Source organism: Pteropus medius, unplaced genomic scaffold (genome assembly GCF_902729225.1).
Source record: "Pteropus medius unplaced genomic scaffold, Ma_sr-lr_union100, whole genome shotgun sequence".
Classification (NCBI taxonomy): Eukaryota; Metazoa; Chordata; class Mammalia; order Chiroptera; family Pteropodidae; genus Pteropus; species Pteropus medius.
In genome coordinates, this window is record NW_024344378.1 from 29,223,424 (window position 1) to 29,242,350 (window position 18,927).

Below are 18,927 nucleotides of genomic sequence, written 5' to 3' on the forward strand. Positions count from 1 at the left end.
TGTTCATTCATTTGGCATTTTTAAATGATCCAATAAGTGGTGGTCCCTAGAAATAAACATAAATCTCTGAGTAACTCAGGTCATCCTCATGTGGATTTTAGGTAGAATTAGTTCCCAGGGAAACATTCTAACCAATCAACTGAGAGACCAGACCATTGCTAGAAAACTGGTCCATGGAGTATGGATCCTTGATCAGAGGAGAATGTTGAGAAGTGAACAGAGAGCTACCTTCAGTTGTTGCGTTCTCTAGTGCTTTTCCATGAAGCGTCTAGAACTCTGTTATTCAAAGTATGGTTGCTCAGAACAACAGTAGCATCAGTAGCATATGGTAGTTTGTTAGAAATACAGAATCTTAGGCTCTACCCAAGACCTATTAAATTAGACTCAGCCTTTTAAAAGTTGCTCAAATGATTCATATGCTCATTAAAGTTTGAAAAGTACTGAGCTAGATAATATTGTACACGAGCATTCCTGAAACACCTCGCACTTTACCCACTGCAGTAATTACATTTTTCAGAGCCCTTAGGTGAACAATGCCAAACACAAGAGGCCACCGTTTGACACAGAGGCAAAGCCCACTGGTCAGTAGGCAGAGATGGTCTTGATGCTGAGCAGACGTTCAACATATTTGTTGAGCAGCCAGAGACCACTGCTATTCTCTTCACTATGCCTGTCATGTTCAATAACTCTTCTCCAATGACTCATGTCTTTATACACATGTGTTGTAATTTCTTTAAAGACCAGCTTGTCAACAGTATTCAAAACTGGGTATTTTTCCTTTGTTGCAAAACTTCATCCATGTTCCTGGAAATAACGTACCCCAAGCTTAGATTCAACTCTAGTCTTCCTAACACCATTTCATTCATCTACTCATTCACTTGAAAAGTACTTACTGAGTGCTTATTATCTTTTGCATTCTCCATTCAGTGACCACCATGTAAATATTTGCCTCCCTTCTATGTCAGCCAGCTTGCTTGCTTATTTTCCTTTAACACTTAGTTTTTACATCTTACATAAGACTGGAAACATATTTTTAAAGTACAAATATGACTTCTACCCTTAAAATATTAATACTATAATTGAGCGGGCAAGATATGGAATTTTGAAGTAGCTAGAGAATAAATTTTCAAGACCACACGGGGATGATATGTGCTATACTAGAACAAGCACTGGATATGCATGAGAGGAGATCTGGGACCAAGTTCTGGTTCTTCCATTAACCTACTTCAGACTTTTAGAAAAACTGTTCTGCCCTCTATGATTCAACTTCTAAAAAGGTGTTCGATCATCTGATCTCAAAAAGAAAAAATTCTCTTTGTCTCCAATACCTAAAAGCACAAGGATGGATCCCAAATTACATACACAAACTCTGATGGAATTCAAGGTAGAAAATAGGCAGCATGGGATTGATTAGAGAGACTGTTTGTTACCGTGATTAAGAGCCCTGGCTTTGATAGCAAACAAATCTAGGTTCAAATCCCTGAGGTAGTATTAGCTAAATACCCTTAAGGCCTTTGACAAAACACTCAATATCTTTGATCCTTGGTTTTCTCATTTGTAAAGTGGGGATAATAATAATACCTATCTCAGAATCATCATGAGGATTAAATGGAATAATTCATGTAAAGCCTTTAGCACAGTGCCTGATGCAAAGGATGTGCTAAACAGATGATGATAATGGTGCTGATGATGGTGTTTGTTGTATCTTCAGGAAAGTCTTTCTGGAGCACACAGGTCTTTCCAATAAGGATAAACTTCAGCTCTCAGTTGGAAGAACTAATAGGATATGTGGGACAAACTACTAAGGAACTGACCAGCTGGCAGCAGAGGAGCAGAAGGAAGGTAGAAGAAATAGGGAAGATAGAAATGCAGGTAAATTCATGGACAACTTTGTTGACCAGAATGGATGGAGAAGGAAAAAAATAGTTTGACAGAAAGAACTGGACATGATAAAGCAGTGTTTGAGCGTTGTGGCTCTGGTATCTCTGTGCTGATGATGAGGAGTTGAGAGACTGAAGGAAGGGAGACCAGCCAGGTGCCTACTGAGTAGTCACTGCTGGGTAAAATGCTGAGAGCTGGACAATAAGGCCAAAGGTCAAGAAGAAAAGGCAATCCTCTGGAGTTCCCCAAATAATCTCTTCAAGATTCTTCTCAAGAAATTTCTTTTGATCTCATGCGGACATCCATGTTTAGTATTTCTTCCCACCCCAATTGAAACTGGAGGAAACAAGCGATCGTGCCTGTGAGCATGAAGCTAGGCAAGAAGCTGAGATCACATCCTGTCTGTGAGGTCTGAGTCAGAGAATCCCGTAAGAGGATATTGAGGGTTACTAAGCAGGCCATGTCACTTTCAGCTTGGCTTTAGTCAGAGATCTTGTCGGATAAGAATGGGACCCAAGCCCTCGAGGCATGGCAAGGCCTCTGCCATGCCATGTGGTTGCTATTACTGAGCCCAAACAATAAGCCCAGCCTTGTACAGGCTGTTTCCACCCTGGTCTCCTTCACAGTCCGCACCATAGGGCTGTGCGGGAAGAACAGAGACTGCCCCAACATAGCCGTGGGAGGCAACCACTGTTTCCTAGAGACACCCCAGAGGTGCAAGCAGGAAAGAACTTTGCCTAATTACAGACCAAATTGACCAGAACTTTGCTCCTGTGTTTATCACAAGTTGTCCTGTGGCATGCTTCACTTGGGCTGAGTGCACTCTGGAGTATAGGCTCTTTTCCACAGCTTCCTAAATGGCAAGCATTGCCTTGACCCTTTATTATAGAAAAAGAAACTATCATATCTGCAGAGAGGTGCCTGCTGAGGTGGGACATCGGTGAGAAGGACAGTTCAGCAATTGCCCCAACACACGTCACACTCTCCCACATGCCCACCACTGCCCCACTCCACCCTAATACTAGCATGACTTTGTCTTCCGCAATCCCAGGAATCATCTACCAGAAAAAAAAAAAAAGATGTGATGGGAGTTAGAAATAAGCTTTCAAAGCAAGACATGTGGCCATGTCTCCATGGCCATGACCAAAGAACAGAATGGTTCCTTTAAGGTCATCACAGGAAGCGTCTCCTCAGTCTTTTCTTCTTGCCCTTTAACTAATATATTCAGCAAGCAATTACTCAGTGTGTGCTGTATTAACAATAGTCCTAGATGCTTTGATAATCTTCTTGGTAGGTGTGGCTTAGGAAAAAAAAAAGAAAACTTTTCAGAGACGATGTCATTTGAGTGGGATCATGGAGGATGAGTAGGATGCTCCAGCCAGGAACATGTTCCAAGGCCTAACCTGAGAGGTCTCATTCCTTTGGGGGTGGGTGAGAGGTGCTCTGCTGCTCATGAGGCCCAGCAAACACAATATTCCTAGTGAGTGGGGTTCCTTCCTTTTAAGTCCAATCTCAGCCTCCCCTCCTCCCACCCTGATGTTCCTGAAGGTATCTCCCACAGTAGAGAGTACCTAGTTATCCTAGAAGTTAGGATCTCTTTGCTATTAAATGGCTTTCCCTTTCTGTTTTTTGCTGGCCCCTCTCTACCTTAACACTAGCACTAACAGCACTAAAACTTCAGCACTAACATCAGCTGAAACTGCGACCTTATTTTCTACATGAAAACTTGGGAGCTATGGTCCAACTCAGCAAAATGGTGTTGTCAGAGCTTGAGGATTTATGGAGGTGCCTGAGGGGCTCCTCAAAGAGCATGGTAAAGTCCAAGCGGGCCATCTTTCTGCCAGGATAGCCTCCTTCCTATTTCTCTTGTAAATCGGACATCCATGTAAGAATTTTCAAAAGGAGGAGGTAGCCAAGAAAGTACCAGTACTTCCCCCGCCCCTCTCCTTTTAATGCATATGAGATGAGTGCACAGTGCTTGGTAGATATGCACAGCACTTGGAACTGCAGGACCAAAAATGGGTAAGACCTTGCCTTCAAAAACCACAATAGCAAAAAGACAAACAATAAACCTTCACAATCTACATGGGAGGGAGATACATAAACAAGAGTGTTTAGAGCACAGACTCTAAGCCACACTATGTAGGTTCTAAGACTTGTGACCACAGACAAGTTATTTCAACTCTCTGTGCCTGTGTTTTCTCACATATAAAATAAACCTAATAATTGTACTTAGCTAATTTGCAGTATGAGGATTTAGTGAACTAATATATCTAAGGCACTAGAATAGAGCCTAACATGTGTAAACACTGTGTAAATATTTTTAAAAGAATAATAATGAGGTGAGAGTATTCACGTACCAAGTGCTGAGGGCGGCGGGGTGGTTGCTCAGAAGACAGAGTAATTGATTCTGTCTGGGCAGCCAGTTAAGACCCAAAGAAGGTGACATTTGTTCTGGATCCTGAAGTTTGCCAGACAGAAGAACAATAGAAGAGGTTTCTTGGTTTAGGAAACAACATTGGCAAACTTCTTACAAAGCATGTTTTCTGATTCGAGATCTGTTCCTAGTAAAAGTCTTAGAAAGCTATCGACATTGGATGAGGCCAAGCAGAACGTTTCACAGTGTCTTGCAGTAAAAAGTACAAAATTACAAAGTATCAGGACAATGATGGGATAGTAAATGTTTAACCTACTGGGAGGTGGGGGAGAGGGTGTCCTCGATTTATAGCCTTTGCTCATTTCTGTGATATAAATACTCCAACCATAGTTGATATCTATTTGTGATGTCAATGGGTTCATAAAATTCTTGAAAATTCCTCTCAAGAGCCACAACAAACAGGATCTGGCACACCACAACATCAGAAGCACTCTGAGAAACACAGGCCACGAGGCCCCCTTACTTGGTGCCACAGGACAGTGGAGAGGACCGATCTGACACCCTGCTCAGAGCCTACTTGGGACAGAAGTCTTTTGGGATGACCAAGACTTCATCCTGACTGAACTTCATGACTACTGATCTGGCCCCGTTTTATTTCCTGGAAACATAATCCACCTTGGATTGAGTTGTTATGATGATTAAAAAGAATGTACCACCATAGGATCTAGCTTATAATAATTGCTCAATAAATGATAGTCATTATTAATATTATTACAAGTATTTATATTGTTATACAGTATGGTCTAAGTGAGGATGTTAGCTATCTCCAACTCAGTTGGCCTCTCCGAAACTAGTGGGCATCTTGATTAAGAAGTGAAGAACTCTTGATTAAGAGTTCTGTATTCTTTTCGATCATCATTTGTACCATGCATTCTGGTTTACAAAGCATATACATTATCTCATTTGCACCCCAGGCCAGTTTTGTGAGGCAAGCAGAACAGCTCCATAAGTATTAGGTCACTGCTTTGCCTCACGGTCAGAAGAGTCTGCTTCAGAAAGGTTAAATCACTTGTTTAGGTCACACGGCAAATTAGTGATAGAGCCAAAGCTAAAATGGAGGTCTTCTGATTTTCTGTGGAGTGTTCTTTCTGCCACTTCACACTGTGTGTATTTTCATTAGTTTGTGCTTCCATTTATTCAACAAACATTTATTTACTACTTTTTATATGTCAGTCACTATACTAAATAGGATCTACTGATCCAAAGATGAATAAAAGAAAGTACTTGACCTTTAATCAAGGTAATTTAAGAAAACATCTCTTCCCCCAGGGAATTTAATAGAAAATACTTTTACCAATTTTCTGACTCTCAATGTTTTTAAAAATTGTATTTGTAAATATGATGATCAAATTTGAAACTGGACAATTCCTTTCACTTGAGCCATAGTATATGAAATTAATAACATTAAAAAGTAATATTAAAATCACTAAAATGAGTTTTTTAAAAGAATTACTTTTCAACTGCTAAAAGTTGTTGCATTGTCAAATGAACTTTACTACTAATAAGACCAGCTGGTTTTCCAAAAGGAATATAAATATGATGCCAATATGTACTATTTATAACACGCAGATTAAAAAAAGCAAAGCTCCTAGCATTTGTGGGGTCTAGGTTTCCTTAAACAACTTTCACTCCAGCTTTGCTTTGACCCTAGCCACTGTGAGAAGATAGGTTTCGGAATGTTCTGTCCTTGGAAGATCTCTATTCAAAGTTTTTGGTCAAATGTCCCATTAATTCCCCTCTGACTAAGGCACTTTGGGGTCAGCTGAACTTGGGGTCTACGGGGATTGCAGAAAAGGGACTGGGTGTAGAGTTCACACCAAGGCAACATGTTTCAGAAACTTGGTGTTAAGCCAGCCTCTGCTATAGGGATTTAGGAGGAAGTTAGGGCAGGAAAGCTTTTCTCTAAATAAAAGAATTCTGAAGTTAATATTGTTTGTTTTTAATTACCAATAATAATAGCAGCCACCACTTAATGAGAGACAGGTATGTGCTGAGCGCTTTGTGTTTACTATTTCTAATTCTTACAAATAATGCTGTGAGATACTATAATCCCTATCTTACATATGACACAATTGAGGCTCAGAAAGTAGTTCTTCCAAGGTCACATAATAAGAAGCAGAGAGGACATTTAAAACCAAGATCTATCTTATTCCTTTTTCCTCTGTATCTCTGCTACCTCATCCAACATCTTCCCCCAAAGCAAGAAAACAAGCCCTCAAGTATGTATGCACAGGCAACTTCAATTGTTGGTCTAAACGTATTTACTAATTATCACCTACACACCCAGCACTATATTAGGCACTAAGGAATTGTGAAGATGAATTCTTGGTTTTGGCTTATTGCTCAACTTGAGAAAAATTTGCCTCTTTGTATCCTGTTCCCACATTTGCCAAAGATCTGTTTCTCTAGCCACCAGATATAATATAAAACTTGGAAGTTTCTTTTTAAGGCTTGGGGAGAGCTAAATGAAAAATCTTGTTCAGTCAAAAATCATAATGATATTAATAGCCCATTTGAATCTCATAGATCCCAAACAACATAAATTATGTCAGTGACAAGTTTAAAAAGTGCTTCATCAAGAAATTTGAGCCAATGCATGTGCATTATATTTTTAAAGAAATATCAAACCTTCACCTACTTTACTTAACATTGCGAAGATTCCTGTTGGACTTCCTACGGAGAATACCCTGAGAACCTTTGCCAGAATTGACTGTAAATTCATAATATCATGAATAAGTCAGTTGAATCGTGCTGTTCAGTGAGCCTCAAGCAGAGGGTGAGGGGTAGAAGGCGACAATATTGGGGTGGAGGACAAGGAACAGTATTCTGAAAAATCACATTCAATATTATAATATGGTGTTATATTTAGAAAATGAAATGTATTTCTTTTATATACAAACTTTGAAAGTAAAGCTTGACAACTTCTTTGCTGGTGGGTCACTAGCACAAAAAAAAAAAAATTGGATTGAGAAATGCTGCTCCATATATATGAGATGATTGGAGATACACTGGCTTACCCCTCAGCCTTAATCTCGTAGTCATGTTCATGAATGAGAAAACTTAGTATTACAAAAATGTCACTTCCCACAGTGTTCTAAAAGTCATTGTAATTCTAATCAAAATCTTGACAAGTTATTTTTTGTGGCATTTGACCAGCTGATTCTAAAATGTACATGGAAATGCAAAGGGAAAAGAAGAGCGAAATGCTTGAAAAAAGACAGAGTGAGAGAATTATCTCTGCCAGATACCAAGGCTTATTTTAAAGCTATAGTAACTAAAACAGTATAGATTGGCCCAAGAATAGATAAATAAAACAGTAGAACTCAGAAACATATAGATACGTATATGGATTTAATGTATGAGAGGTGGCACTGCAGACTAATGGGGAAAAGATCATTTTTCAATAAATCGTAATGGGACAATTGAATATTCATAGAGAAAAAATGCCAGTGGACTCTTAATTTATATGTAAAAATCAACTCCAGGAGGATTAAAGAGAAAAACGTCAAAGCCAAAACTATAAAGCTTTTAAAGAATACAGAAGAGATTTTCGTGACCTTGGGGTAGAAATGATTTCTTGAATAAGATATAAAAAGCAATACCCATATTTGAAATAATTGATAAATTTGACTGCATTAAAATTAAGAATTTCAGCTTATCATATGATATCATGTTGCAGGTGAAACGATGAAGCTATAAGATAGAAATGATTTAAAAGACATGTACTCAAGATAGATAAGAATACCTACAAATCAAGTGTAAAAAGACAGGAAACTAATATACAAAATGGGCAAACAATATTCATAAACAGACACTTCACAAAAAGTGACTTCAAATGGTCAATATACATGTGGAAAAGTGTTCAAGGTCATTACTAAACAGAGAAATGAACAATCAAAACCACAGTAGACTACCACTACCATACACATCCATCAGACTGGCAAAAGATTAAAAGGTCTCCCAAGCCCAAATGTTGGCCAGAATATGATGGGAATGAAAAGAAAAGTGGGAGAAAAATCCCATTTTGGATAATAGTTTGACATTATATACATACCCCCATGACCCAGTAATCCCACTGCTGGGTATATCCCCTATACTAGAGAAACTTGTACATAATTACACCAGGACGGGCATAAAGGATGTTTAAACGGCATGATTGTAATAACCAAAAAGGGGCAGTCCAAGCAGGCACTGGCAGTATAATGCATACATAAATTATAGTATATTATAATGTGAGAAAACTAAAGAAAAAAATGGAAATGAACAACTATACACAAGAACATGAATGAATCTTACAAATATATGAACATAAAATAACATATGTAATATGTAATTTTTTATATAAATAATGCTAGAGATGCCCACTTGATAGTCAACTTACACAGAAGATTAGAAAGTGATTAGATAAAACTGAGGATGTCCCCTCCAGGAGCAGGGCGGAGAGCTGTGACCCTGAAGGAAACACAAGACACTTCTGAAATGCTGGCAGTATTCTATTTCTTGACCTGGGTGGTGAAACATGGGTATTCGCTTTATAATTACTCACTTTATTGTACATCTGTTTTACACACTTTTCTGTTTGTGTGTTATATTTCACAATTTTTTAAAAGATTAAAGAAAGAAAAGAAAATTACCGGAACCAGTGATTGCCAAGATCTCTTCCATTGCTGAATCCTCGTTTTTACTTCTTGTTGTTGTTGTTTGTTTTGTTTCATTTTGCTTTACGTTTGGATTCCAAATCAGAAAGTTGTTAGCAGGTTAATAAGAGAAGGTATGGGAGAAGGAGGGACTTTATGCCACCTGTCAGATGTTCTGGCTTCCAGAATCAACAGGTAAAGACACCTGCCTAACCATTTCACCCAGAAAGACAAGACTATAGTTTTAAGATCCTCAAGAAAAGCTGAAAGTTCTTGAGAATCACCTTCATCCCAAAGTGTCCCCTTAGTTCTGTAGGGAGAAAGAGCTGGGCCTTTTAGTCTTTAGGGATAAGGTATGTATAAGTTCTTTCTGAGAGATTCAGAGGCCAAATACCAGGCCCTAATGTCACTTGAATATCCTTTGTTTGAAAAAGAAAAAAAAATTGTGACCCCTTCTCAGTAACAGAGAATCTCTTACCAAACCTCTGCAGAAAGACCTTTTGGGAATAAGCCAGCCATTCAGAGCAGGATGCCTAAAATCTTCAGCTCCTCTTGGGGCAGGTACATATGTTCTTCTTTAACAGAACGTTTAGCACAATGCAAGTTAGGTATATGCCGAAAGCTTAGTCCCTGACTGCAGTCCTCCAATTCCTCAGAAAGCAGAATGGCCTGATGACTTGGATTAATCAGGCCTGATGACTTGGATTAATCAGTTCAATTATTGAGCAAATAATATGAGTTAGGCAACTCTACTAAGAATTGAGGTAACAACACTGTAAAGGCACAGGCTTTGCCTTGGAAAATACTTGAGATGATAGTCACACACAAGCCATTCGCAAACAGAATAATCACTTTTACAAAATTTTGCGTTAAGTGCAGGAGCAGCACTGGAGAAGTATTTAAGTCAAAGAATTTTTCACCAAAGAGGTAATATGTGTTAGGTGATTCAAGAATGTCTGAGGATGGTATGCAGGTCAGTCAATTAGATGAAGAGTCATAAACTTTTTTCCCCAGTTTTATTAAGATATAATTGACGTATAACACTGCATTTGTTTGAGGTGTACAGTATGATGATTTTATATAAGTATATAATGTGAAATGATTACCACAATAAGTTTAGTTGACATCCATCAACTCACAGTTACATTTTTTTCTTATGCTGAGAACATTTAAAATCTAGTCTCTTAGCACCTTTCAAATATATGATAGAGTATTGCTAACTACAGTTACCATGCTGTAATTACTTACCCAGGACTCATTTATCTTATGTCTAGAAGTTTGTACCTTTTGACCGCTTTCACCCATTTCTCCTATCCCCCACCCCCTACATCTGACAACCACCAATCTGTTCTCTGAATCTATGCTTTTTTTTTAATTCCTCATATAAGTGAGATCATACAGCATTTGTCTTTCTTTGTCTGACTTATTTCACTTAGCATAATACCCTGAAGATTCATTCAATATGGACCTTTCCTTTTCCTTCTTTTTTATGGTTGAATAATATTCCATTATATATATATATAGATATATGTATGTGTATATATATATGTATATATACACATACATATATCTATATATATATATATTCATAAACTTTTAAAACTCTAAATCTAATGCCTTTCTATTCTCTGGCAGATGCTATCAAAACTCCTATGGACAAACTTCTCTGTGACGATATCTATGCAACACCAAAAACAATCTACTGAAAAATTCTCAATGGAAATGGTTGGTATTCCTATTGTTATTGTTTTACTGAATTTACAATGAATTTGACATGTAGATTTAAAGTGGAGGTACATCTTTTCCAATTGTTAGGTTTTAAAGCCTGCACTTAAAGGGGAAATTTTCACATAGTCAAAGTATCCTTAATAAAAACCTTATTTTATCCACATATTACAGCATACATTATATTCTGCATGTGTATTAATGTATATATACACACACACAATAATTCTTATGTATATTAAAGTGCAAGAACCAGCAAGCTAGACTAAGAAAGATAAAAAGGGAAGTCTCAATGAAGATTTCTGGGCACTCAAATAATTTTGCCTTTAATATAATTACCAAGCTCCTAGCAGTGAATGGGAGCTGGTTGGAGAATTCTGTAGTGTCCCAGCTTGTCTCCAGGGTTTATTCCATTCTGTTTTAACCCTACCTTCTCTAACCTTTCTGCCCTTGCCATTTCTAACCTTAGTTGTTATTAAAAATTAATCTTATGAGGGAGGTGGATTCCCAAGACAGCATGTAATGACTTATGTATATCCATGCTAACTTTTTGATAAATACATGGTGAATGAGATAAAAAGGTCATCTCAGTAATTTTTTTCATATCACTTCTATCAAATGATAGTTAGCTTGGCACTGTTAAAGTTTATTTCTGGAAAGACATTTCTATTCCCTGAAAGAAAAGAGTTTAATTAGAAAGAGATTTTTCAAGGCAACATCTAAATTTCACATTTCCTTGACTCATAGAATTATATCAACTTAGGGACTAAGGGAATCACCCAGTTTAACTCCCAGCCAACAGTGGGTGGAGGGTGTGATAAAGTGAAAGAGAAATTGACAAGTAGACATGTGATCTAGCCTCAGCTCTGCCATTGAGAAAATCACTTGTGGTCCAAATTTTCTTACTTGTGAATGGAGGCTTAAAATATATTCTTTTAATATGGTCCCACCTAACTTGGGCTTGAACAGCCTTGGCCAAGTTACTTAAAATTTCTGTGCCTCAATTCCTTATTCAATTTTTTAAATTGAAGTTAATAATCATTTCTACCTCAAAGGACGTTGTAAATATTAAATGTTGTAAAAGATTAAAAGAGTAATTACATTCATATGTGCAAAATGTGTGTGTGTGTGTGTGTGTGTGTGTGTGTGTGTGTGTGTGTGTGTAATCACTGATACTTGGTAAGCACTCAGGAAAATTATCTGCCATAGTAATAATTTTTATTATTGTTATTATTAGTCTGTGATTTTTCCCTCTTTTGCTATGAGATCCAAAAGGCCAGCCCAAGAAATTATATCAGAAGTTACACAATGGTTCCCAGTTAATTCAACGTTTCATGAGCTTCTGATGACCATGGCTATCTAGGCTAAGCTAGATGCCCCCCACACATACACACACCATAATGTATCATTTTCTGAAATGGCAGGTGCTCACTTTGCCAACAACTGAACTATTAAATTGCCACATCTCAAAGGCAGATAGGCAATCCAATGATAACCTTCAAGCACCTTTCCCCACCACAGTTTATCTTATTCTAATGATAAAAAAGTGCTCTGGCCTATACCTATGCTTTCAAAATATTCTCATCAAGGAATCAGAATAGATGACCGCCAACATCCCTTCTCACCCTAGAATGTTAGGGTGCCCAGAAACATTTGAGTGCCCAGAAATCTTCATTCCATTGGCTCATAACACATTTAAAATGTAGGAAGTCACATTCAAAATAATCAACAAAGATCCGGTTGGGGTATTTACTCAAAACTTTGTAGTGAGTGTCAAGGCTGGAGCTGCACATTTCACAGCCATTTTCTTTGCCTTGATTTGAGTGCTTTCCTCTGATTTTTTAACACTGGCTTGGACTCATTTCCTGGGGTGGTTTGAGTCTTAATTTTCAGCTTGTTCTAATAAGCCATTTTCCTGCCTCTCCAAACTGGTTTGACCAAATCTGTGCCTCCTCTTTCTATAGAAATTACATCATGGTTGGATTTTTCAGAATCTCCAGCTTTTTCAGATTGCAATTACCAGCTACCCTGGACCTTCTCAATTTTAATTCCAGCTTCCATTTAAAGAAAGAAAGGGGAAAGGGGGATGATATTTAATCCTTATAATTAACATTTTGCAAGAGCAATCACTTTAAGTCTCCAGTCTGTGTGGGGCTAGGGGAATAAGAAAGGGCCACATTACATCATACAGTGGCTAAAAAGAAACACTTTGAGACATTCACTGAGACAGTCCCTGCAAAACCAGAATGTCTAGTCACTTTGACCTACAGCAAAAGGTATTGAATAAGTCGAATAAGTGCTAGTGCAAACAACTGACCAAGTCCTTAACCCTAATTCAGCCACCAGGAAAGCAGGACACATTAAAATCCATCAATTAAAGAAGCAATTTGGGAAAAGAGAGAATTTGAGTTTTTTCCTTTTCATTTTTAGTTTTCCTTGTTTTTCTCAGAAGGACCTGAGAACATGGGTGATGAAAGAGACAGCATTCTTTGAACAATTCATAGAATTCCCAGCTTATAAAATCAGCAGAATCTTTTCTCCCTAAGTAAGGTGAAACCACACCTTTGCCTCATGAGCCACCGCTACGGGGAACCAGAGTCATGGTAACCTAGTGGGTGCGGCCTTATTTTCTGCCAGTGTGTTTTCAGTTTGCACAGAGAAAATGATAGGATTTTGATGGGCAAAAGAAAACCCATGGTCAGCAACCTGGTGGCCTTCTTGCTTTCCACCAGAACTGTTGTGCTTAAGACCAATTGTCAATCTGGGGCTCGCCCAGCTGATCTGGGTAGATGAGATTATCAGATGGATCAAGACAATGATTAGGAAAAATATTAGAATAGCTATCATTTCTGCTGCTGTGACTCTGTGGCAGTTCCTATGCTAAGCACTTTACACATATTAGCTTATTTAATAGTCTCCGTAATGCTCAGAGGAGCTTCTATTAGTATCTCCATCTTTTGAACAAGGAAAGTGAACATTAGAGCTTTTAGAAAATTAGCCCAAGGTCACAGAACTAGAAAGCTGCTGTGTGTGATTAACAGCACACCCACTACACGTCTGTCCTCAGCAGCATCTCTGCCCAGACTTTATTTCTTTATCTTCTTTCAGAACGACTACGCCAAGGTGTCCTTGCTTATAAGACAAAAAAATCAAGATCTAATAACATATCCTACGTTTATTTGAATAAAAGCATACCATTTTCAAAAATTAACACGTCATCTCATTTGGCCTCCCACCACACCTAATAGGGTAGATAAGACAGGATTGTTATTTAAAGCCCCTGAAAAATTATATTCAATGACTAAGCATTCCCAATGATTAATCTTTTAGAAGTTCCTTTCAAAACAATAATTGTCAAGATGGAGCAAGTTGACAAGTTTACCCATTAGTGGGAGCACAGACATGTTGTTTGTTTTGAGCAGTGTCTGAATGTGAGCTGGGAGAGAGAAAGTGCGTCATAAAACCACAGGGACGATAGCCGGCACCACCCCAAGTGGCGAAGAGACTCTCGGGCACTGGAAATGTTTCTGGGTGGTTTCTCTGCCTTGTCTTTACAAGTTTTTGAAAATTATGCTCAAATACAATAAGCATTTCAAGAAGATAGAGCCATTTAGGAAGTTGACATTTTTCCTACATTCCCACTCTCCTATTTTTTACTCCGATTTCTAAGTATATTGGCATAAAAGTGTAGGCTCAGTAGACGCCCAGAGCAGTGATCAAATCTCTGTTCTTCTATTTACTGGCTGTAAGACTTCACCAATCTGAGTCTTAGCATTTTCATCTGAAAAATGGGGATATTGGTTGAGAAAATAAGATAATGCATACAAAGTACTTGGCCCAGTTTTTGATATCTATTAAGCACTGAGGACATAATTCTCGTATCTATCATTGATTAACTTTAATATTTGATATACATGTATGAATAAGGCATAACTGGTAGTATACAATGTTTTGGGACTTTCAAAAATTCTTAGTAAAATCTCATATCTGTAAATCACATTGGGTCACATACATACTTTCAGATACTGACTATCTCAAGGTTTTGAAATGGATTTTAAAGTAAAAAATAACAGACTGGAATAATCATATACTTCACTGTGTAAAAAATTGCTCTCTTTGGGGTTTTCCAGAAATTTGTTTTCTGAATAATCTTTTTTAACATTTTTAGTAAATAACCCAAAAAGCAAACTTTAAAATGCCTGCCAATAACAGATATTTTGGCAGCAAAATATTTATCAAAATGATAGAGCTAAACATCAGGCAGACCGTTTAAGAGTTATGAGAGACCTGCTTAAAAGGATTGTTTTTGAGTTTGAATTTTGACACTCTTTAAATGCATGAAGTGGGGCAAATTACTTAATCGCTTCATTTTTTTGCTTGTGAAACTGGAACACGAAGAGTGCTTACTTCATAGGTCATAAAGCTTGCATTAAATAATGCAAATGAAGACTCATAACTGTGCCAAAACATAGTAAGTGACCAATAAATGTCAGCAAAAGATAGTATTTGCGATAGTGGTGTGAGGTAGATGTAATGATGATGATGGTGGTGGTAGTGGTGGTGGTTATAATAATGGTGTTAGTGATGGTTGCAAAGGAGGAGTTATAATGATGATGTTGGTGGAGATGATGGTGGTTCCAGAACCATATCTAGATGGGCTTCATCATGTAAGACATAAAATATAGGTAGAAACACACAAGTCCTAGCCATAGGGTAATGTGGTATCAAATATTAGTTCTGATTCATAAAAGAATTTTGGTCTTGAGATAAGTGGAAAAAGCAGTTGGACACACACACAAAGAAAAACTTTCAGGACCAGATACAGTCCAGAACGCAGCATTTTCCTCTAGGTAATGTATGCCTCGTCCCTCTAAGTACTGCAAATTTAAATGCTGCCAGGGCCAGGCAAGAAATGTAAATGAGTGGACAGAGTGACATAACAGGGCATGCTAGGGACGGGGGCAAACTGGAGAACACAAACTTCTTCTCTTCCAAAAAGAGTAGCTGCTACTCAGCTCTAGCCAACCAATGCCAAGAGGTAATTGCAGACTTAATATTGCAAAATTTTCCAATTTTTAAGAAAATTTGAGAATTCAAAATTTTATGTGAAATCTCTATAAGACAAAGAGAATATTCCTACAGGCCCGATACACTGCAATTTTTTTGCTTAAACCAAGGAGCTTCCTCCACCCCTCGTGTTCTAGATTTCTGGAGTTTCTGGAATTATTTAATAGCCTCTCTCTGAAAGCCTGAATTCCAGATCTTACTTCCAGTTTTCTCTGTTTTCACCCAGATCCTGATTTTTATTTTTCCTATCTCTGTCTGGCAACTCCTTCCCGCTCTACAATGCTTTCCTTCTTTGAGGCCTTGACTTGGCCTTATTGATCCCGATGATGCCCTGCAAATGATTCTACCCAGCTGAGAGGATTCACCTAAACTCCTTCCCCAGACTCAAGTGGGTATTATCAATTATTTTCTGAAGACATCAGTTCAATTCTCCTCTTTCAATAAAATTACTTTCCTGAAGTCATTTTGTTCACATGCATGGTTTCCACTGCCTTCTATAAGATGATGGCTGTCAAGTCTACAGATCTGATTCAGATCTATCACCCAAACTCCATATCCATAGATCCAATTGACTATGGATGTCACATAAACACCTAGAACTCAAGAGGTACAAATTATAATTGTCACTGTTCCATCGAAGCTGGTACCTTATTTTGTATCTTTTCTCAGTGAAAGCTACCACCCTCTATCTCTAAACACCCACCATCCCAGGACATTGGAGTCATCCTAGACAATGCCTTGCCTCTCACACTATACATTCATCACTCAGACCTTTAAGTTTGATCTCAGCGATGCCGACTATGTCTGTCTCCTCTCTTTGTCCACAACTTGGTCATCTCTTGTGGGGAAGATTGCTATATTCTCCAGAGTAATTTTGTTGATTCTAATATCAAACCCTCCATTCTCTATTCTGAGTCAGAGTAACCCTCTAAAACACAAATCTGATCATGTACTTCCTGCTAAGAGTGTTCAATAATTCCATATAATCTACAAGATAAAGTGGAAACTCTTTAGCTTATATAGAAAGCTCCACATAATAGGACCCCTGGTGAAACTTTCCTGGTTTATTTGGGTTTTCCCTTTAAACCTTCATTTCAAAATGTGTAGAATTCTCTAAGCACATGTTGTTATAAACATTCTATATAGAAAAGTTCTCCATTAAAACTCACAAGAACTCTATGAAGTTGTGGCTATTATTATTCCCATTATACTTATGAGGAACCTGGAGCTCAGGTCAGATAACTAACTTGCCCAAGTCACACGGCTAGAAGGGGCACAGTCAGGATTTGAGCCAGCCTCCAGAATCTGTGCTGTCATCCACAAAACTATAGTTTTCCTGAGTGCTCTCTGCCAACAATGCCGTCTTCTTGGCAAACACCTACTCACTTTTCCATCTCAACTCAAGAAACACCTCTTCTATGAAGCCTCTCTAAGCTTAGCTTCCAACACAAAACTGATCACTTTCAATTTTTTGCCCCTTTTGTTTCTCATTTAGCTAGCTATTCCTTCTAGTACTCGTAATAACTCAGTATGCTTTTGTATTTATATGCCTATCTCCCCTACTAGATTATAAATCCTTGATCGTGGGAAGATTGTTTATTATTCTTTGTATCCCCAGTGCCTATCACAATGTCAAGCACATAATAGGTACTTAATAAGTGTTTAGCGAAGTTTTTGGCTGAAAGAAAGAAAACAATAAAGGAAAGAAGGGAGGAAGGGAGGGAGGGAGGAAAGAGAGAGGGAGAGAAAAAAAAGATCAGTAAAACAACGGGCATTATAAGAAGGGCAATACATATAAGACCCCTGTTTCAGCATTTTAAGAAAAATATAAAACTGGAAAGGTCTAATATTCTAAATTTTGAGGGTAAGGGAGAAAGAATAGGGGTGGTAAGTCTTCAATCTTTAGGCTCTTAGAGGACATGGATAAAGTGAACGAGTACACATTTACAAAATAACAGACCATTAAAACTCAGGCTTCAACCTTAAGGTTTAAAAGTATTACTAAGACAACAAAATCAAGTACTACTTTTATCAGGAATGAATGTATGACTCCAAGAGCTAATTCAAGCTGAAAATACAAATAGGCTTTCTAAAGGTTGAAATAGTTGAAATAGTTCATTGATGATCGACCCAAATTTCACTTACATTTCCATTTAGTTCAACAAATAATTATGGAGCACCTACTCATAGGCTGAGGACTAAAATACAAGTATGATGAATATAGCTACTGTCTTGAAGAAGCTTATAGTCAAGTGGGAAGAAAGATGTAAACTCTCAATTATCCAGTGCTTCTCAAGCCATCAATGGTAAGGAATAGCTTTTTTATTATTTTATTTCCAATATATAACAGAATGATATTTTTGGAAAGTATAATAAAAATAAACTACTAGAAAAATGAAATTTTAAAAAGATATCTAAACTATAGTCCCTATGATTATTAGAGTAAATTGACATAAAATTACTGTCAAATTACTGTGTTTCTAAACACTTACTATCAGTTTCTGTACTTGGCTCATCATGAAATAGTAACAGTTTGCAGACCAGCAATGGTCCGCAGGCCACATGTTGAGTAGTGTTGATATGTAAAATAATAAGTTAGGTGTTTTAATGAAGACAATTAATGAGAGAATAGGAAAAGAAGTCTTTAAGGAAAGAAATTATTTGGGAACCAAGCCTAATCAATTGATATATTTTCTCCAAAACTTACTAAGCTCTCAGACTAAAGGACTATTTTTCTCTTCTTCTCAGGACCTAGTTTCTTAAAAATGTAGCCCACATTTGCTGCCTCATCACCATGCCAAAATTATTTTTTACCTTAGGACAGAAAAGAATCGCTGCATTTTTTCAGACTTCTCTTGTAATATTTATATCCTGTAATGTGAGATAGCTAGTTATCTCTCTTTCCCATTAGATTTTAAGCCTCTCACGAGTAAGAACATAATATTTACCTAAATATTCCTACAACACCTACTAAAAGCCTTAATCATGGTTAAGTAGTCAATAACTGCTTGTTACATGAATGAAAAAAATGAAGTAATGAATAAACAAGTAAACTAGCTGCTCCTCAGTGTCTCCAAAAATATATTCTCAGATGTACTATGTTTTAATTTATTTAATACCAAAGATGAATGCTTCTCTGCGACTTAAGTTGCTGGAATCACTTAATTTTTCTATATTTGG